This window comes from Callorhinus ursinus, unplaced genomic scaffold (genome assembly GCF_003265705.2).
Source record: "Callorhinus ursinus isolate GAN/ISIS: 27379988/994484 unplaced genomic scaffold, GSC_fseal_2.0 scaffold51, whole genome shotgun sequence".
In the NCBI taxonomy this organism is placed as follows: domain Eukaryota; kingdom Metazoa; phylum Chordata; class Mammalia; order Carnivora; family Otariidae; genus Callorhinus; species Callorhinus ursinus.
Window position 1 is genome coordinate 8,369,998 of NW_027397113.1, and position 20,718 is coordinate 8,390,715.

At 51.8% G+C, this 20,718-nt stretch overlaps 2 long non-coding RNA genes across 2 annotated transcripts; one reads left to right on the plus strand and one right to left on the minus strand.

The window, feature by feature from the left end:
• Positions 1-1,979: 1,979 nt before the first annotated feature.
• Positions 1,980-18,215, minus strand: LOC141370965 (uncharacterized). Its single transcript, XR_012375495.1, has 3 exons — positions 18,128-18,215; positions 17,817-18,010; positions 1,980-2,217 (listed from the first exon to the last, which is right to left on the minus strand). It is a non-coding gene; the product is annotated as an uncharacterized lncRNA (long non-coding RNA).
• On the plus strand, positions 8,029-8,713 carry LOC112829625 (uncharacterized). Its single transcript, XR_003209733.2, has 2 exons — positions 8,029-8,163; positions 8,269-8,713. It is a non-coding gene; the product is annotated as an uncharacterized lncRNA (long non-coding RNA).
• Positions 18,216-20,718: the final 2,503 nt, after the last annotated feature.

Below are 20,718 nucleotides of genomic sequence, written 5' to 3' on the forward strand. Positions count from 1 at the left end.
CCTGGGCACAGGGAGGAGAGGATTTGTAGCTCCAGGGGCCTGTGGGCAGAACCCTTTTTTGGCTGGCTCTACAGGTTTCAGGAAAGCCAGAGGCGCAGCGTGTGGTGGGAACTTCCCAGCAGCTCAACCTCCCAGAAAACGAGGGGAAAAAAACCCAAACTTTCCAGAGGTCAGGGCTCCCAGGTTTCTGGGATCCCGCCTGCACCCACCCACCTCTCTGTCCCAGCAGCAGGAAGCAAGCCGGAGGGGGCTGACGGCAGATCAGGGCGCTTAGGAACCTGAATCCTTTCCCTGTTCTGTGTTGCTCAGGTGGGATTTCCCGGGTCATCTCTGCCTCCCTCCTGCCCCTTGCCCCCCACCACCTGGCGCTAGGGCCACCGTGTGACTGTGAGCTGCTCTCAGGCCTCCAGGGTCTCGGGTTCCCATTTCCAAGGACCTGGGAAGATGGAAGCTCCCAGAATGGCATTGCTAACTGCTGTCTGTGGGCCCCTCACTGCCCTGGATGACTTGTGTTTGTGAGAAGAAGCCCAGAGACCAAGGGCCTGGGGCGAGCCGGTTCCCTAGGAACACAGAATGTCCTATTCACGGATGAAGGCTCAGCACACTTGCCCTCAGGGAGTTGGGTGAGGTACAGGGACACACAAATGGTTAGTGGTAGAGTTGGGACTGCAGCCCAGTCTCTTCGATTCACTCTCCATGGCTGCGTCCATGGCCTGCCGCTGCCCCTGCCCATCACCAGTATCAGGGGGCGCTTCCTGGTGCTCTGTTCAGGGGTGGCATCTTTGATTCCTCAAATACGCAGGACTCAGGGCTAAAGCTAGGGAAGGTCCTTAGGCCCTAGAGTAGGGAGAGTATGCATCAACTGTGCCCCAAGACTTCAGTGCCAGAACCTTCCCCACCAATCCCCTGCTCAAGCCCCAGGTAAAGGGACCTTCCTTTTCCCTCCACCTGATTCTCTGGCTGCTGGACACCAAAATTTGGCTCATCGTGGAAGACTGGAAAGGGAGGCCCTCTTTATAGGGAAAAACGAGAACTTTGGTCTCTAAAGTGGACACGATTTTTTTTCCCCCTAAGATTTTATTTATTTATTTGACAGAGAGAGGGAGAGCACAAAGTAGGGGGAGTGGCAGGCAGAGGGAGAAGCAGGCTCCCCGCTGAGCAGGGAGCCCGATGTGGGACTCGATCCCAGAACCCCGGGATCATGACCTGAGCCAAAGGCAGATGCTTAACTGACTGAGCCACCCAGGCGCCCCTAAAGTGGACAAGATTGATGCCACAGTAAGAAAAGTATCACAAATAATAATAATAAACCCTGACCAACAATGTCTTAAAGAAATAGTTGTTTATTTTTCTCATACAACATGACAAGGCTCTGGGCCATGGTCTTTCTGGTTCTCTTAGCCTTCTCCTCACGGTGTCAAAATGGTTGCAGCAGCCCCATATATTACATTTTTACACCATGCTCAGAAGCAGGAAACGGGATGGTGCCAGGCCGAGTTTCTTCCTTATCAGCAAGCAAAGACTGTTTTCAAGGACCCAACAGCTGAACCTTCTTCACAACATTGGCCAGAGAGGTAGTAAAGCCTTCTACAGCAAAGCCAGAAGGGGTATATCTGGCCATCCCAGGCTTTGCAGTGACAGGAAGACAGGAAGAAAGGTTTTGGGAACTACTCAGTCAGCCAAACAAAAATACCTGCCACAACTGAGCAGCTCCTGTTGCTCAAGACTGAGCAACCAGATTTGGCTGCAAAATTTATATGAGTTTCTGGTGAGGGGACCAGAGATTGACTTGCAAAGCTGAGGAAAATTCTTCTGGTTTGGAATGGAGAAGAGAGTTTAAATCTTGTGCCTCGGTGTGACAGAAAACTTCCTGGATTGAGACCTCACTTTCAGGTGGTGTTCCAGAAGTTTATTGACATGTAAAAAACCACTCCAAAATGTAGTGGCTTAAAAAGGATAATTTATTATTATCTCTCATGGTCTAGGAGTCAACTGGGCTCAGTGGGGCAGCTCTTACTTGGGGTCATGAGGTTGCAGTGGGGGCTGGTGCCCATTTGCTGGTTTCTCTACTTAAATTTGTCTGGCTCCTGGGCTGGGACAGCTGGGGTGCCAAGCATCTCTCTTTCCGTGGGTTCTCTCCACTTGACTACCTTGGGAGTCCTTACAACATGGTGGTCTTAGGATTGTCCAACTTCTTTCAAGGCAGCTGGCTTCCCCCTAAACAAATACCCAAAGACAGTTTCCGTGAGAACCTGTGGGGCTTCTTAGGGCCTTCCCCTGGAAGACCTAGAACACCACTTCCACCTCGGATGGAAGGAAGACCCACCCAAACCCAAGGCTGGGGAGGGGTCACTGAAATTCACCTCCTCCCTTGAGGAAGGAAAGGACTTGCTGGCAGCCACAGTGATCGGAGGTCATTGGAGGTGACCTCAGTGTGGCTAATCTTCAGAGAGGGAGGGAGGAACAGTGAGGCCTTCGGCCAAGGCGCAGAGGGGTCCTGAAGGGAAGGAAGTAAGCAAGGAGTGACGTCAGAAGAGGGAGACATTGGTGCTGAAATGCGGACTTAGCCCCAGAGTGGCTTTTGAACACTGGGTTCTGAGAGTCTCCGACCCTGTGCCACCATCAGCAAAGGAGGTGTGGCCAAATCTCCCACAAGACTCCTGGGGGATAAAGAATTACCCTGTGTGGGAGGAGCCTAAAAACAGAGATAGAGAGGGGTCATGCGTGGCTGGGGCCAGGACGCTGATTCGTGGTCAGGAGTTGAATGCCTAGGAACTCCCTTGTGGCACCCTGTCTCTTTTGGGGTCTGCCCTTCTCTCCATCCTTTAAATCAGGGGGTGGCTAACCACAGCCCGTGGGCCAAATCCAGGCATGGGCCTGTCTTGTCCAACCTGCGCTAAGAACTCAGCAGGGATGTAAGTGGCCCTCGGGGGCCTAAATATTGAGTCTGGTCCTTTAGAGATAAAGGTTGAGGGCCCCTCCCTGAAACAAAGGGCGTGTATCACACTGGTACCAACAGAGCTGGTACCAGGTGTCGCCAAGGAGTTACTTCCTTTTTTTTTTTAAAGATCTTTTATTTATTTATTTGAGAGAGAGAATGAGAGAGAGCACGAGAGGGAAGAGGGTCAGAGGGAGCAGCAGACTCCCCGCTGAGCAGAGAGCCCGATGTGGGGCTCGATCCCGGACTCCAGGATCATGACCTGAGCCGAAGGCAGTCGCTTAACCAACTGAGCCACCCAGGCGCCCGAGTTACTTCCTTTTTGATTTTCTCCCAATCCTGGCTTCTTCTGGGGACCAAGTCTCAGTTTGGGGGCACGCAGGACGAATATTTGCATCTTTCCTTTATCAAGCTAGAATTGTGCAGTATATTGCTATGTTTCCATTGTATTTGTTTATCATCAATGTTCTTCATGGCTACGATGTTGATTTTTCACACATTATGTAAATTTTCCTTTGAAATAAATCCATCACGTTGAAAATGAGAGAACTAGAAGAAGTTTCTATTTAATAGAAGACAATAGAAGAAGTGTACTGACAGGGCTAATACAGTGAGGGTGGTGTGGGAATGACTGAGCTAAGATGTGGGGGGCCCGGGGCTGTGCCTTGTCCTTCTTCAGGTCTCTCTTCCCAGTTTTTCCTGGTCAGGTTGTGTACTTCCAAGCCTCCTTAGACCCATTCATAATGCTGGTGGCCCCCAAGCCCGCACTGCAGGTCAGCTCTCCCTGAGCTCTGGAATGTTGCAGTTAACCACCAAAGGGGCATCTGCACTCCGACCACCCAGGAGCACCTAAAATAGAATGTTTACACAAGCAAACTCCTCACAACCCCACCTCTTCCTGTGTCCCCATCTCAAGAAAAAGCATCTTTATTGAGTCGGACCTCTGTGAGTTCTCCCTTCCTCCCTACTCCCAACCTGATTCGCCTCCAAGGACTGTCCATACTCCCTAAATACTCTCTGAACCTATCCACTGGCAGACTCCAGGCCACGCAATCTCACTCCTGGATATAACCTGGATATAACCGCTGCTGTCCGCCAGTCTCGAGTAACCCTTCTCAATGTCACCATCCCCCCACCCCCACCCCTGCCTGCCCACTTGCCCTTAGGATAAAGTCGGCTTGGCGTCCCTGCATGCTCTGCCCCCCACCCCCTCAGGCTCAGCTCCCACATGCTGTTCCTAGAGCTTAATGCTTAGCTGTCCTGAGACACACTGACATCTGCAGTTTGCTAAATAGGTGCTGCTTCTCTCCAACATCAGGCTCTTGCTTCTGGTGTTACCTCTTACCAGAATGTTCCCTGCACTTTGTCACCCCCGCTCACCCTGCAGGATGGAGGACTCAGTAGGTCCACTGACTTCTGTGGGACAACTTCAGTGATCTGAGGGGCAGGCTCTGAGTTGTCCCTCCCCTTCCTGCACCGTCCAACAGATTAAAGATTTCTTTAAAAAACAGGAAAAGAAGTCAATTTATGGGACGTATAAATAGGAAAAAAAAAAATGAAAAAGGCCCCCTTCTCCGCCAATCCCCATTTTCCCCACCCCTGGCCCTGGGCAGAAGGCTCTAACCAGTGCAGTCACGTGTTTCCTTCAGCGTGAGGGTGGCTTCCAGTGGAGTGTGGCTCCAATCAGCTACCCAGCCCTGGACCCTGGGGGAAACCTGGCAAAATGGGGTGGGGTCTCAAAGAGTTATCTTAAGCAGATGGGTATAAATTCAACCCTGTGGCCCCTTCCATAACCGGGGCCAATCCTCCCCCACCTCCCTGATAGTTTTCCTCCATTAGAAGAGAACCCCTCCAAGCCCGGGTCTTCACGCCCTGCGATCACTTCCCACTCCCGCCCTCTCCTCCAAATGAGGCACTATGGTCATGAAGCCAGAGAGCGAGGTTCTTGTTTCACGGTGTCAAAAAATGAATCTTGCAAAGGAGAGTGAGTAAAGCAAGGACACCGAAAAAGCTCTCAGGAGAGGGGGTCCCGAGCTGGTTGCCAACATGGGCCTCCACTGACAAGTCTTTTATTTAGAACAGACCACAGAGCCTGTGGCCGTTAACATTCTTGTGATGTCTTGGTTTGAGGAAGAACTGGTGATAACATCTTTAATGGCTGACCTCTTCTTTGGGGTCTGTTTACAATGTGACTGCCGGTAAAAAAACAAAAAACGAAAAGCAACCCACCTCCGACCCGCAGGGCAGGGTGGTCTGGTTTGTTCTCTTATCTCTGGGATTTCTGTGAAGCCTGATCCCGTCGCCCCTTACCCATCCCTCCCTACCCAGCCCCGCCTGTCCCTTACTCAATGAGACCCTTCAGATGTATATCAGCGGGTCATATCCTTGGGGGATGATTGCCAACCTATATGGGGGGGGCGGGTAAGAGATAAAGGAAGTTTCCAAAGGAATTTTTTTGTTAAAATAAAAAAAATTTTTTTATTCCAAAGGATCCTGGGGGTCCAGCTAAGATTGCCTTTTTGCCCTTAGGAAAGTGTCAACATCCAGGCAGTTGAGTCCCTAGAGGAATGTCACTCCGCCCGCCTCAAGGACTTGTCAATGGGCTGCAAGTAGTAAGGAAATTCAATAATGTTTCTTCTGCCTTTGTTTCCAGATCAGTTAGATCTCGGGCTCTTGAGTCAGACGGACATGGGTTCAAGTTTCTGCTCTGCCACACTCACTACATGACCATGAACAAGTTGTTTCACCGAAGCACCAAATGGGCTTATTGAGAGGAATAAATGAGATATTAGAGGTACTGCACTTAGCACAGCGTTGGGTACGTAGGAAGCAAATGTCATGCATTATTATCATCGTTCACTTTTTCTTATTTGAAAAATTGTCACTACAGTAAAATCGACTTATTTATTTATTTATTTATTTATTTATTTTTAAAGATTTTACTTATTTATTCATGAGAGACAGAGGGAGAGACAGAGAGAGGCAGAGGGAGAAGCAGGCTCCCAAGGAGCAGAGAGCCCGATGCGGGACTCAATCCCAGGACACTGGGATCGTGACCTGAGCTGAAGGCAGACGCTTAACGACTGAGCCACCCAGGTGCCCTAAAATTGACTTTTTAAAAAAAGATTTAATTTATTGATTTGAGAAAGAGTGAAAGCGAGAGAGATCATGGAGGGAGAGGGAAAAACAGACTCGCAGCTGAGCAGAGAGCCCAATGTGGGGCTCGATCCCAGGACCCCGGGATCCTGACCTGAGCTGAAGTCAGACGCTTAACAAACCGAGCCACCCAGGTGCCCCTAAAATTGACTTTCTCCCTGGGTGTACAACTTGAATTTTAGCACATGTACAGATTCATGTAACTGTCCCCATAATCAGAATACACGACAATTCCATTACCCCTCCTCCCCAAAACTCCCGCCTGCTATGCCTTTTCTTTCGCCACTCACGACCCCTGACAACCACTAGCCTTTTCTCCAACCCTAGAGTTTTGGCCTCAAGAATGTCATATAATGGCGCCTGGGCGGCTCGGTCGGTTAAATGTCCGACTCTTGATTTCGGCTCAGGTCATGATCCCAGGATCATGAGATCGAGTCCCACGACTCGGCCATGCTCCATGGCCAGCATGGAGCCTGCTTAACATTCGCTCTCTCCTTCTGCCCCTCCCCCACCTCCAAAAAAAAAAAGAAAGTCAGATAAATGGGATCTGACAGTATATAACCTTTGGAGACTGGCTGATTCATTCAGTGTAAGGCCTTTGTGATTCGTGTATCAGTAGCTCCTTCCTTCCATTGTCCAGGAGTAGACACATGCTGAAAACTGCTTCCTCGCTTTTCACCCCAACTGACTGTCCACGCCAGGTGGACACAAAGAGATACTACAAGGTCTTGGCCTAGAAGTCACTCTCCCTGGGGAAGCTGGCGGCCCCCATCCTTTGTGTCAGCTGCCTTTCCCATCAGCCCCCCATAAGCCCTCCTGAAAGAAAAGGCTCTGAGTCCAACTATATGGTTTTTTTTTTAAAGATTTTATTTATTTATTTGACAGAGAGAGACACAGCGAGAGAGGGAACACAAGCAGGGGGAGTGGGAGAGGGAGAAGCAGGCTTCCCGCGAAGCAGGGAGCCCGATGCAGGGCTCGATCCCAGGACCCTGGGATCATGACCCGAGCCGAAGGCAGTCGATCAACCAACTGAGCCACCCAGGGGCCCCCCAACTATATGGTTTGAGGGAAAGAAAAATCTTTGGTCCCCTCGGTGGTAGCAAACAGAAGACCCACGGGGCTGACAGCTGGCGTCTGGGGGAGCAGCACTGAGCCTGGATCCCTGTGGGCTCCAGGACCCGCGGCGTGCTGCCATCTGGTCGGGCAGAGTTGGGGAGCCCATTCTCCTGTCCCCCCCACGTACCAGTCACAGGACAGAACAGGCTGGTGCCCGTGAGTAGGAAGAAAAAATTCAGAGGGCGAGGGAGACATGGAGCAGGAGAGACAGACCGTTTGTGGCCTGAATGACATCTTTCTTTGCGCTATTTTCTTCCTCCAGATGGGTTTGCAGCCACAGCCCAGCCGCAGCCTTGGCTCTCGTTCAGGCTTAGCGTCTATGGGCGCGTCCTTTCTCAGTACTGTTAGAGAACGGGGGCGACGCCGGCCTCCCAGTTGTCCTAGGAACGTCTTTTTTGCCTTTTGTCTGTCCTTCTGTCCATTCCCGGGCATCCTAGGGCCGGGCCCTCGGGCAATGGCACATTAGACAAAAGACAGGGAGGAAGGAGCAGGGGAGAGAAGGAGAGAGTCTGACCCTCTTTGCTTTGTAAGTGCAAAGTCTGTGGCCGGGCCTTTCCAAAGCCTCTCAGACCCTGAGGGGACACATGGTGGCAGTGGCACTAATAAGGGGCTCAGTTCTGCTGTCCGCGGGGGGACTAGTGAGCATTGGCTCGGGGCAGAGAGGCTCGCTCTGGGTCCCAGGGCAAAGCGAGCGGCAGGGGTGGGCTCTGGCTAGCTGACCCGGGTGGCCAGCTCTCACTTCCTCTGGAAGTCCCACGCACCTGACCTCTGAGGCTGCTTCCCTGTGTGTGTGTGTGTGTGTGTGTGTGTGTGTGTGTGTGTGTTTCCCCAGGGAGTTTCCGTTCATGGGTTTTCTGAGCAGCGGGTCAATGTCGTAAGAGGACAAAGTGAGAGCTTTCCGACCAGGGAGAGCAACAAGGCTAACACACAGAAACACAAAACTCCGACTCCAGGTGAGTGCATTAGAAAACACGTACTATCCCCTGCGCCTGCCCTTGGCAACAGGGAAATTTGGGTGCTGCCTTGGGTTCTAATCCCAACTGTGAATGTTGTCATAGCTGTCCCCTTCTCCAGAGAGTTGCCGCGGTGGACAGGAGCCACCTAGTCGTGACACCCCACGGGGGGCGACCTGCAGTGAGGACGGTGTGGCTTAGGGCTACGGAGGCCCGTCCCCTTGTCATCTTGTGTCAAGGTGGACCAGCTCTGTGCCACCACCCCTGCTCCAGAACTCCAAGAGAATCGAGCTGTGATCGGACCTGAGCCGAAACAGCCTTGCCCCATCCTGCTTCCCTCTCTTGCCAGTTGTCATCCCGAGAGCTCCCGCTCAACGTGCCCTGTGCACAAAAACCTCCAGCTCAGATTCTGCTTCTAAGGAACTCAACCCAACCAGCAAGTGGGGCCAACACAAGGCAGGGTTAAGGGCACCCTGCTTGTGCTAGAAGAGTTTGGAGCTTGTGGACTGACCAAATAAATAGAAGGAAGCCTGGTTCCTTCAACCCGTTCCCACCTGTGTCACTTTACTTTTAAGGTCCAGCAAGTCGGGCGCCTGGGTGGCTCAGTTGGTTGGGCGACTGCCTTCGGCTCAGGTCATGATCCTGGAGTCCCGGGATCGAGTCCCACGTCGGGCTCCCTGCTCAGCAGGGAGTCTGCTTCTCCCTCTGACCCTCTTCCCTCTCGTGCTCTCTCTCTCGAATAAATAAAAAATAAATAAAGTTCAGCAAGTCAAAGGGGCCCACCCCATTTTTTCCAGCATGGGGCTCCCGGTTCCAGCGCCACAGAGAAAAATTTCCAATGGCTTTGCTCCCGGGGCTAGATGTGTTTTGGTTTAGACAGAGAGCAGTGGCGGGTATGGGTCCTGCTGCCCCAGATGCGCCTCTGTCGGGGACAGTCCCTTGGCCTAACCCCAGCCTCCCCGTTGGTGAGGGCACTCAGAGGGACAGGGGGCCGTGGGATGCCTTTTTCCTCATGTGATCAGCCCCTTAAGAGGCACAAGAAGAAGAAAGCCGGTGGAAAGAAAAGGCATCTCCGCCCTGCATTTCCATGTCTTTCTCCAAACCACCTTCTTCCTTTCTCCTTCAACCCAAGTACCACCCACTGCTTCCGCAGCTATGGAGTGAACACCCACCAGGTGCCAGGCGCTGTTCCAGGCACCGTTCCAGGCACTGGGATATGGCAGTGATCGCTACGGAGTGGCCTGGCTCTCAGGGAGCTCATGTTCCTGTTAGTGGAGGTTGGAGAATATAAGTCAGCATATTAAACAGAAAATAATATTAACAATTATAAAGAAGAAAGAGTAGTGGCATAGAGAGAGACCGAGTCCTAGGGGGATGGGCCACTTTGGATAGAGGTCAGGGAAGCTCTCTAGGAGCTGACGCTTTAGCTGAGCCATCAGTACCAAGAAGCCAGCCCAGCAAAGATCTGGGGCAAAAGTCCCCTGGCAGAGGGAACAGCATATACGCAAGTCCTGGGGTACAGTGAATATGCCCAAACTGGGAGATCCAGGGAGACCTCTGGGGAGTCTCTTGGAGCGGGGGTGGAACCAGATGGACCTTTCCTCGCAGGGATCACAATGGAAGCAAGAAGTTTTATATATCTGCATGAATTTTATACACATTTACATCGAGGGCTATCCTGACAAGGCAGAGATCTTACTGGAGTAGCTTCTCTTCCAGACGGTAAAGCTAGGTTTTCAACAGTCACCCAAAGCTTTCAGAAGGACAGAGGACAGCCCTGTGTTCTCTTTTTAGGGCCTTGTGGGGCACTGGTACAGGCAGCTGACTCCCACATGCCAGGAGTAGAGATGACAAAACTTCCTGTCTGTATGCACATGCTTCAACTTCAGCTTCTCTGGACACAAATGCCTTGGAAACTTACAAACCAAAACAGTCTTCTTGGCAAGGTAGGCCCCAGGTGCCTGAATCTCTTCTCCCAGGAACCATGAAGTCAGGCAAGGTACTGGTTAACCTTCTAGCAGGCTCCCTGCCAAGGCCTGCTCCCCAAGGCATCCTCACCTGACGGCTCAGCTCAGCCCCAATGCTGGCCTCCTTCCTCCAGCCTCTGAGCTGCCTGGGCGCTGGTATGGCTCCCAACGGTCTATTTCACTTACTTGGGCAGGAAGAGACCCGAGGGCCTCCGTGGTAGGTCAGACAAGTTTAGGAACATTGAGCCCCAGTGTCACCCTATCGTTCCTCCAGTTGACACACCCATTAACTCCACACACCAGGCCTGTGAGATCTGATCCCACAGACTTGGTTTTCTCTATGAAAATAATCATAATGCTTATGTGGAGGGAGAGGGAGAAGCCTTTGGCCCCCTCCCAAGTCACAGGATAGTGTCTACTTGGTTTCATCTTTTCGGGCAGGTTCTTGGTAGTTTCTCTGTCAGAGGACGTGGGTGGGACTCCCCAGGGGTTGAGGAGTGCGCAGAGCTCACTTCGTTCTAAGAAGGAACAGCTTAATTTTCCTGCAGCCCAGCAGAGAAAGGGGCTAAAGTGGTGAGCAGCGCCCCCAGCCCACGCTGAGTTCAGCCCAGAAGAGCGGGTCCTGGATCTGGACGAGGCCTGTGCTTGGGGCAGGCTGGACAAGAACCAGACAACCCGGGCAACTCCTCCCTCTGCATGCAGCTGAGGGGCAGGACACGTTCCCTTAGGATCCCCGGCTTCCCAGGAAAGTAAGTCCTAATGGAGCTGGGGGTCCACACCTGCCACTGTCCTTCACCTAAACCAACAGTGCCAACACCGAGAGGGATACCACGATTTCTATGGTCCCTTTAACTCAAGCAATGTCTGATTCTAGGAGCCTGGGGCATCAAGGTCACCTCAGAGTCCTAAGGGAGGGGCCGGGTCAGAGCTGCTGAGCTGTGAATGGCTGGGGTGGGGAGGGGCAGTGGGTACAAAATCCAGGCTCCATGAACGATAATAATATTGTGGGGTACTTGACCATCAGTCAAATTCTACAGTGTCGATTGTCACAGCGATGCTGTGAGGTGAGTAGAACAGGTCTGACATCATGCAGGTGTCCCTCCAGAGAGGCAAGTAAGAGGGGCCCTCCACTTCCTGTGGCCCTACCCTGCTCTGGACCTTGAGGGTCTGCCTTCTAGGTGCTGGGGGGAGGTGAGAGCTGCCACTCTCCCAAAGGACCCCTCCATATACTCATAGCACATGCCGTTGGCCGACCAAGTCCTTGAAAACCAACCCACCCAAAATCAATTTGCAGATGTATTTGCAAATTGAATTGATTTATCACCCCCACCCACTCATCAATATTTATTTCTACTTCATAGCAAAATCAATTCAACATATTGCTCCTAGAGCCCCCACGCTAGAAATGATCTCTCCCCCTCTAAACTTCAAGCCCATCTTTTATTATTTTTTTAAGATTTTTAAAAAATATTTTATTTATTTATTTGACACAGAGAGAGACACAGCGAGAGAGGGAACACAAGCAGGGGGAGTGGGAGAGGGAGAAGCAGGCTTCCCGCCGAGCAGGGAGCCCGATGCGGGGCTCGATCCCAGGACCCTGGGATCATGACCTGAGCCGAAGGCAGACGCCTAATGACTGAGCCACCCAGGTGCCCCAAGCCCATCTTTTAGAAAGCATTTTTTGTTGCTTCACTTGGTTATTTAAAGACTGATAGCTTCCCATATCATTAAAGGTTTGTCCCAGCCATTCCACTCCCCCATCTGCTCCTGCTCCCAGAGCTTGTATCTCTAGTCAGTAGAGTTCTGACAAGAGACATCGATTCACTGAAGCAGATGTGTTGACCGTTCCTCAGAAAATAAGGCCCAAGCCTCTTTTTTTATGATACTTTTAGCTCTTGAGCTTCTGCTCTCACCCCCCTCAAAGAAGGAGGAACAGTGTATCGACCCTCTTCCCCTATAGTATAGAGCGTGGTATTTGCCATGAAGTAGAAGCCCCCTCGTGCTCTCTCTTTCTCAAATAAATAAGTAAAATCTTTAAAAAAAAAAAAAAGAGAGAGAGAGAGATAAGGCTATTTCTTCAGCTCTGTTTTTATTTTATTTTTATTTTTATTTAAGATTTATTTCTTTATTTACTTGAAAGAGAGAGAATGAGAGAGAGAGAGAGCATATGAGAGGGGAGGAGGGTCAGAGGGAGAAGCAGACTCCCCGCTGAGCAGGGAGCCCGATGTGGGACTCGATCCCAGGACTCCAGGATCATGACCTGTGCCGAAGGCAGTCGCTTAACCAACTGAGCCACCCAGGTGCCCTTCAGCTCTGTTTTTAATAACCAATGCCTGGAAAACAACAAATGTCCATCAGTCAGACCTGGCAGAATGAACAATAGTGCATCCACACAATGGAGTACTTTGTAGCCATAAAAAGAATGAGAAGTTTCTTCAGAAGATTAACAGTAGGATTATCATTTGATGCAGCAATTCCCCCCATTTTGCAAATCCTAATAAGTGAATAAATCAACAGCTGCTAACAAGCAGGAAAACAGCTATTATGTGCCTCCTGATGGAAGAACACAATACCACCTGTAAAGTAATTTTGCCAAGAGATATGTCCAAAAAAATCTGATTAAGCCTCTGGATTTAACTTCCAGTCTACAGGAAATTTAGGCGACAAAGGAAATATTAAGTAACCCCACAAAGATACTGGCAGTGGGACCCAGCCTGTGGAGGAGTTGGGATGGGGGAGGGGAATGGAGTCTGAAGAGACCGCCTAACCAGTCATATATCTTGTTTGAATCCTGAGTCAAATAAACAAATTAGGTCTTTTTACTTTTTTTTTTTAATAGGCTACTTGCCCAATGTGGAGCCCAGTGTGGAGCCCAGTGTGGAGCCCAGTGTGGAGCCCAGTGTGGGGCTTGAACTCACGACCCTGAGATCAAGACCTGAGCTGAGACCAAGAGTCAGATGCTTAACTGACTGAGCCACCCAGGTGCCCCACAAATTAGGAATTGCTGTTTTCTGTGCTTGTGTTTCGCAAGTGGAACCATTTCCTCTTAGAGACACATACTGGAATATTAAGAAATGAAATAATATTATGTCTGGGTCAAAGGGAGGGGAGGAGGTGGACACAGACATGGAACAAGGCGTAGTCATGGGCTCTGGGCTGATTGCTGGACCCGAGCGATGGGTACATGGAAATTCACTAGACTATTCTCTGTATTTCGGCGAGTGTTGAACAGACCCCGAAGGAACTGGGTTTACTTGGCTCTACAGCAACACTCAGTTTATCCCCTCTACTCCTCCAGCCGGAAGGGCAGTACACAGGGAAGAAATGCAAGCCTCCTTATTGTCAACGGGCGATTGATCACACAGAGGCCAAGAGAGGTTGGCAGCTTGCCCAAGGTCACTTGTACAAATCCTCAACCAAGCCGATCTTCCATTATGCACAACAGGCCTTGGCCTCTGACCCATGAGCTTTGCAAAGGCCCCAGAAAATGTGTTTGCTCCCAAATTACAAAACACTTAACAGCCAAATCAATAAAAGTGAATGTTTACAAACGGTAACACTGTCACCTACTCAACTGCAACTGAACTCAACTCTTTTAAAATCATTTTTCGATTTTGCTGACTATGGGATGTAAGCATGCTTTTTCATGTTTGCCATGATGTGCAGCGGAGCCTCCCAAATCTTAGCGCTGGGCCCCTCGTGGGTCTTCAGCAGACCCACGTACAGCACGGGAGCCTGAAGGGCACGGGCCGGGTGCCCCAGTTCCACTGTCCTGCCACCCAGATAACTGTATAATTTGGTCAAATCAGATACCAGCAAGTCAGGCCAGAGAGCACTTGGCAGAAATTCTTCCTGTCTCCCGGGAGCCCTGGGGCCCAAATGCCACTTACAACACTTCAACTCCATCTTCCTGGTTTGCTTAAGCAGACTTGTAGAAGCAGACCCTCGGAGAGGCAGTTCTGGGTCAAATGAGACGCCTTCAGACAACGCTTGTGAGTGGGGGTGGGGTGGGGTCTGTCACTCCTCCCTCTCTCACCCCACCCCTGCCCCCGGAACAGGGAGGCCTGCAACCCTCGACGCTGCTGGAAGAGACCCTGAGGATGAGTCTCCGCAGGGGTTTGGAGCAGACCTGAGAGCAAACTGCAGAGAAATGGGACCAGGGCCCTGATGAAACCATGCCCAAGGTTCACTTCCTGATGGCTCAGCTACATGAGCCAATAAATTGCCTTTGTTGCTAAGCTAGTGTGGGTGGGGTTTGCTGCTTGAAATCAAAGTCATCCTGACTGATGCAGACCTCCCAGCTCTGCCATCCATCCACTTGGGGCACAACCTCAAAGCCGTTGCCTTCCGCAGTGGTTTTCCCTGGGGTACTCTCCCTCCCACAGGATCTGGCCCAGAGGCAACTGCACGCCTGCCCTCCCATCTTACACAGACAGCCAGGAGAGTCTGTCAGAAGTCCGGGACCTTTCCAGAAACATCCCCTTCCCTAGATGTAGCAGACAGTGACAGAATGTCCTGGAAGCTGGGCTTTCAGCATTTTTCTTGTTCCTCTCATGCCTTCCATGCCTTCCTAGGGATAACCTGGTAAACAGAATTCCGATTCCATTCACCTGTTCCCTAAGCGTTTACTAAACCCCTGTGCGGACTGCCTCATGAGGCATCCTGGGTGAACAGAGTGGGGTGAGAAGCCAAGGATGAGCTGGAGCAGAGAGCTGAGTGATCCGGGCAGTGGGTAGGGGGGTGAGGAATGGTTAGGAGTGTGGGCTCTGAATTCAAACCGTGGGTGTCCTTGGGCAAGTTATTATGTAGTCCCGTTCCTCAGTTTCCTTATCTGTCAAGTGGCATGTTTGGCATATATCTAGTGAAGGCTCAAAAAGCATTAGCTTTTATTATTAAGCATCAATTTTTATTACTACTGGATTCTTTTTCAAGAAAAGGGACCGAGGGGCACCTGGGTGGCTCAGTCGTTAAGCGTCTGCCTTCAGCTCAGGTCATGATCCCAGGGTCCTGGGATTGAGCCCTGCATCCGGCTCCTTGCTCTGTGGGAAGCCTGCTTCTCCCTCTCCTCCCCGCTTGTACTCTCTCACTTTCTCTCCTTCTCTCTCTCTCAAATAAATAAATAAAATCTTTAAAAAAAAGTGTGTTGGGGGGGGAACTGAGTATAACCCACTCAGCTCGATGGAGCTTGAGCCTGAGGACCCTTTCCCTTAGAATGCAGGAGTTCAGGGCTGAAGGGGTGACTAGGCTGACCGGCTGTAAGACAAACTCTAGAGACCAATTCTTTTTTTTTTTTTTTTAAGATTTTATTTATTTCTTTGAGAGAGAGAGAGAGCAAGCAAGCGAGAGAGAGAGCTCAAGCAGGGGTAAGAGCAGAGGGAAAAGCAGACTCCCCATTGAGCAGGGAGCCCAACACGGGGTTCAGTCCCAGGACCCCGGGATCATGACCTGAGCCAAAGGCAGATGCTTACCTGACTGAGCCACCCAGGAGCCCCTCCAGAGACCAATTCTGACTCATGAGGCTCCCATTCAGGGCTCCTAGGAAGAAGCCGGAGGAGGGGCCCCTCCTCTCCCTTAGTTAAATGCAGAGGACCATATCTCATGGAAGGAAGGACCCTTCTGGGGCAAGGAGTCCTCCTTTGCACAACTCAGTTCAACCACGCAGTTTGCTCAATGGCCCTGTCGTGGGCCAGGGCCTGGGCCTGTGCACTGGGAGCAGAGATGACTGAGGTTTGAATGTCCACTGAGCTGTTGGTTTCCCCACGGCAGTGGAGGAAGGATGATGCGGAGACACACAAGTGTCAACTGTCACTCGCTAAAGGCTGAAGGGACCACAGTTACAGGAGGAAAGAGATTAGCCCCGATCCTGGAAGGCTTCTGGCACAGGCAGGATTTGGACTGGAGTTTGGAGGAAGAGCAGGTCTTTGATATGTCGAAGGGGACAGCTCTGGGGATGAAAGCCTTACGCAAAGGGACAGGGGTGGGGCCCACACAGGACACAGCGCTAATGGACCGGCAGGAGGGACAACAGGAGGGAATGAGACCTCATGCAGCCGCAGCCTGCCCTGCCCCCTGTCAGGCCCCTGTGCCTGGCTTGCAGGAGTGGCTGCTGGTGGCAATGGCCCTCAAAGGTGGGTATCGCTCACAAAGACAAGGGAGAGCCTGGTGAAGGGTGAGGAACTTGGATGGCCCCTCAACAGGTTTCCTCGTTGGTTTGATTCCAACTCTTGCTTCCTTCTGTCTGACTCCTGGTTAGAAACATCGGGCCCTTGGAATGTGTTCTGACCAGTTATGAACCGTGCTTTGTTAGTTGAGTGACTGAATGAAAGTATTAGATCAGATAGTCTCAAGGGCACATGCCTGGCTTGAAAATTCTGCGACCCGTGAAGGAATCTGGTGCCATTTAGACGGTGTTAATGGCAAACTGATTGGAAAATTTATTGCAAGTGCCAGAAAACATGTCTCCTCCTGAATCTGGGGCTAGAGGCCATTATAATCACAGCACATAAGCAGGGGTAGGAAGGGAAGAAATGGCTCCCCAGAGGAGAATCTGGATCTAGTATATCCAGAAGGGGGGTGAATATTGGGAAGGAGGTGTGAATCTTGGAAGAAATCACCAATTCCAGAGAAAAGCAGAGAATCTGGATTCCTGCCCCTGCTACCACATACATACCCACAAGGTGGGAAGAACGGCTTGACAGGTAGGCGAGTAGGAAAAAAATTAGATACTTAAATTCCAACCAATTATTCCAAAAAATTGTAAAAGGCAGGTATGTTTGAAAGGACGTTGTAATATCATCTTGTGCAGCTTGAACCAAAGAGGTGGGGAAGGAAAGGGCAAGTGAGCTCCCTTCCCTTGGGAAGGCTCTCCTGGGTCTGACTTCTAAGCATCTGTCCTAGACCACACATGCTCTGTTAGAAAGGTGAAGCAAGTCCTCCACCGAGAAAGCTAAGGGTGGGCTCAGGGCCCTGGTGAGGACGTGGGATTACCCCAGTTGGGAAGGGGGGCATCTTATATGCCCTAATGAGTGGTCAGCTTAAGCTCCAGGCACCCAGAAGCTCTTTTGGGAAAGTTAGCATGATACTCAGATCCTACATTGGAATGAGGAGTTGTGAGCCCTTGAAGGAGGCATTATTCACAAATTCCAATCCCGGTGTGTCCACCAAAGTCTAAGCAGAGGCCTCCAGGCCCATGGGGAGCCCTACAGGTCTGAGGAGCCAGCCTTGGTCCCTATTAATAGTATGTTCTAGAAGTACCCTCAGGTCTCAGGAGTGGGTCTGGACCCAGCTACCCTGCTCAGGGATACCACTGAATAGCCAAGGGTCTCCAGGCTTCCCGGTTGTCTCCTAGCCTGGCAGCCACTAGCACTAAGCCCAGGAGATAACTCAAGACGAAGTCCACTACCTGAGACCGGCCACAGGGCCCCATTAATGCCTCCTAAAGAACCACAGACTCCCCGGGGCACCTGGGCGGCTCAGTCGGTTGAGCATCTGACTCTTGATCTCAGTTCAGGTCCTGATCTCAGGGTCTTGATCTCAGGGTCAGGAGTTCAGGCCATGCATCGGACTCCACGCTAGGCAGGTTGCCTTCTTTAAAAAAAACAAACAAACAAAAAAACCCCACAAACTCCCACTAAGCAAACAGACCACAAGTATTAAACAAATCAAACTGTTGATTTTGACAATCACCTGTTTGCTGCTGGTGAAATCGTAGAACTCCCTCGAAAGTGCCAACTGCCAACGTGGACGCCTCGAAGCTGGTCACAGGTGGGTGCTGCCTCGCCTTTGCCTGGGATTCGGGGAGGCGGGAACTATTCTCCCCCTCCAGGGATCTCTCAGCCCCCAGGCCACTGCAATTTCACAAGATCTTCTTCCTTCGTGCCCTGGGACGAAGGGGCATGGACTGATGTTCAGAATTGCAGGGGATGCATCAGGGCCCCAGATTTGGAAAACCACCCCACAGTTAGACTCCGGGTTCCAGTCCCAGTCCTGACTCTTACCAGCTGTGCTACCTTTGGCAAGGCAGCCGCTGACCTTCTCTGACCTGCAGTATGCTCCTCTGCTTACAGGCTGGCCACCTGCCCTTCCTCCTCCTCAGAGGCGTCGTTGGTTTCAGCCACAATAAGGTGTCCACTTAGTTCCTGCAAACTCTCTGGCATGTTCTGGTCACAGGATAATAACTCCAAGAATGCCCTAGAAACATTTCCAGGAAGCACATGCACATTTTCTAGTAGAGAGACCCAATCCTTCATCCTGTCTACCTGGGCTCCTTGTGACTTCCAGCACCCAGTTCTCGGGAGTCTGCGAGCCTGGCGCTGTGCCGGCTACCCAGGCGGGCAAGGGAGAAGCATTGCCAGGGGGAACAGGGCAGGAGCTCCCCTTCAGGCACAGGAAGCAGGGACAGAGCAGGTCACTGCCGTGCAGCGTGGTCCTGGAGAAACGTTCAGAGCGCCAGAGGGCATAAGTCTGCAGGGGGAGTAAAGGAAGCCTCCCAGAGGATCTGTGAGCTGGCTTCTGGCTTCTGGCTTCTGGATTGTTTTTCAGGCAGACAGGTCAGGGAGGGCAGTCCGGGCAAAAGGACCCGCTGTGCCAAGTCCTCCGGGGGTGAGGGCACTGCTGTGGGGCCGGGCGGTGGGGAAAGGCTAGAGAGGACATCCCGGAGGAGGAGAGTGCCAGGCAGGAGGCAGGGCCTCGGGCCACCCAGGAGAGTCACGTGTTTCTTTTTTGTTTTAATTGAAGCATAGTTGACACACAATGTTGTATTCGTTTCAGGTGGGAGGGTCACACTTTTAATCCCTAGGACAGCAGGAGAGCCCTTGGGGAGGTTAAGGGAAGGAGGGAAGGAGGGAAGGGCTTCCCTCCACCTTTCACGAAGCTGGGAAGGGCAGACAAGGGCAAGGGCAAGGCCACAGGTGGGAGCGCAGGCAGGAAATAAGGAGCCTCGGACGCTGAGAACAGCCCCCCCCATCCCATGACTGGGACCTCAACTCCTCAACGGTCACTGGAACACAGCCTCCTCCAGGGATCGGCGAAGTGTGGACACCATGATCGGCCAAGGCCGACACAGTGTCCATTTCCACGAGGCTGCCTGGCTCCTACCAAAGCAAGCGCCTCACCCTTCTCTGCCTCTTTCTGAGGCTTCTGGGGTTGCTCCCCACCTCCCATCTCTGCTCAGCAGGGCCTCTCCTGGTTTGGCGGGGGTATGCAGGGCTCCGCCCGGACTGGGAAACACAGGCACGCCATGTGGCTGGGTACCAGGTCACGGGGTGCAACATGAATTGTGGCAATGAGAGCATCCCGAGTTGGGGGAGGGGCAGCCAGGGTAGCATGCAGGAGGGCTGGCTCCAGATACTGTAAATAAATACAGGCAATAAAATTTAGAAAGGCCAGGTGAAGGGCACCTGGGTGGCTCAGTCGGTTAAGCGACTGCCTTCAGCTCAGGTCATGATCCCAGGGTCCTGGGATCGAGCCCCGCATCAGGCTCCCCGCTTGGCGGGAAGCCTGCTTCTCCCTCTCCCACTTGTGTTCCCTCTCGCGCTGTCTCTCTTCTCTCTCTCTGTCAATTAAATAAATAAAATCTTTAAAAAAAAGAAAAGGAAAGAAAGGCCAGGTGACCTCTCCAAAGTGTCTAGAATGGGGGCAGATACCAAATGGGGGTCATTTGGAAGGACATCATCAAAGGCCAGATCCTCAGCCTCCAGGGGCCTCGAGTCCAAAGGCAGAGGCCAGCTATCCACAGGGCATGATGATTCCAGAAGAAAGCTCCAGGGCTGCAAGCTGCTAGAACTGGAAGGGCCCCGGGCCTGTGCCGGGGTCTGGGGACACGGTGTAACACGGAGCTCAAAGTCCATTGGGAAAGTAGACGAGCAAACAACAGCCAGGGCCTGCGGGATAAGAGTGGAGTGTTGGGCTCTCCCAGCCGGCAATCCCACTATGTCGCCTTAAACATGGGGGCCTTCTGCTCTCCATCATCCTCAATATCCCAGGTCATGGCTCTTGACCCTAACCTCCTGGGAAAGGGGGTTCCCGAGTCCCTAGACTTTGAGTCGACATTGCCTCATGGGTTTTCAAAAAGTGGCTTAAGGACAAGCTCTCTGAATCACGGCTGCATCACCCAAAAATTACCTGAATCTGCTTCAGTGTCTTTTTTTCCAGTTCAGAAATTTCTGAACTCTAAATTCCCGCACTGCAGTGGGTCTTCATTGTCATCAGCTTTGCACGAACTTATTTCGGGCTCCGCTTTTTCACATAACATCATTTGATATCCTTGTTCTGGCAACAACCTTGTCGTTGTTTTTAACGACCTTGCTGTATTCCACCCTGTGCCTGGTTCTACATTTTCGCCTGCGTTTCTGCCCGTGACCAAGGCCTCGGGCAAGCCTGGCCTTCTAGCCTCTCACCTCTATTTGTTTATAAAACATGGTGATGTGGATGGGGCGCTTGGGTGGCTCAGTCGTTAAGCGTCTCCCTTCGGCTCAGGTCGTGATCCCAGGGTCCTGGGATCGAGCCCCGCGTCGGGCTCCCTGCTCAGTGGGGAGCCTGCTTCTCCCTCTCCCACTCCCCCTGCTTGTGTTCCCTCTCTCGCTGTGTC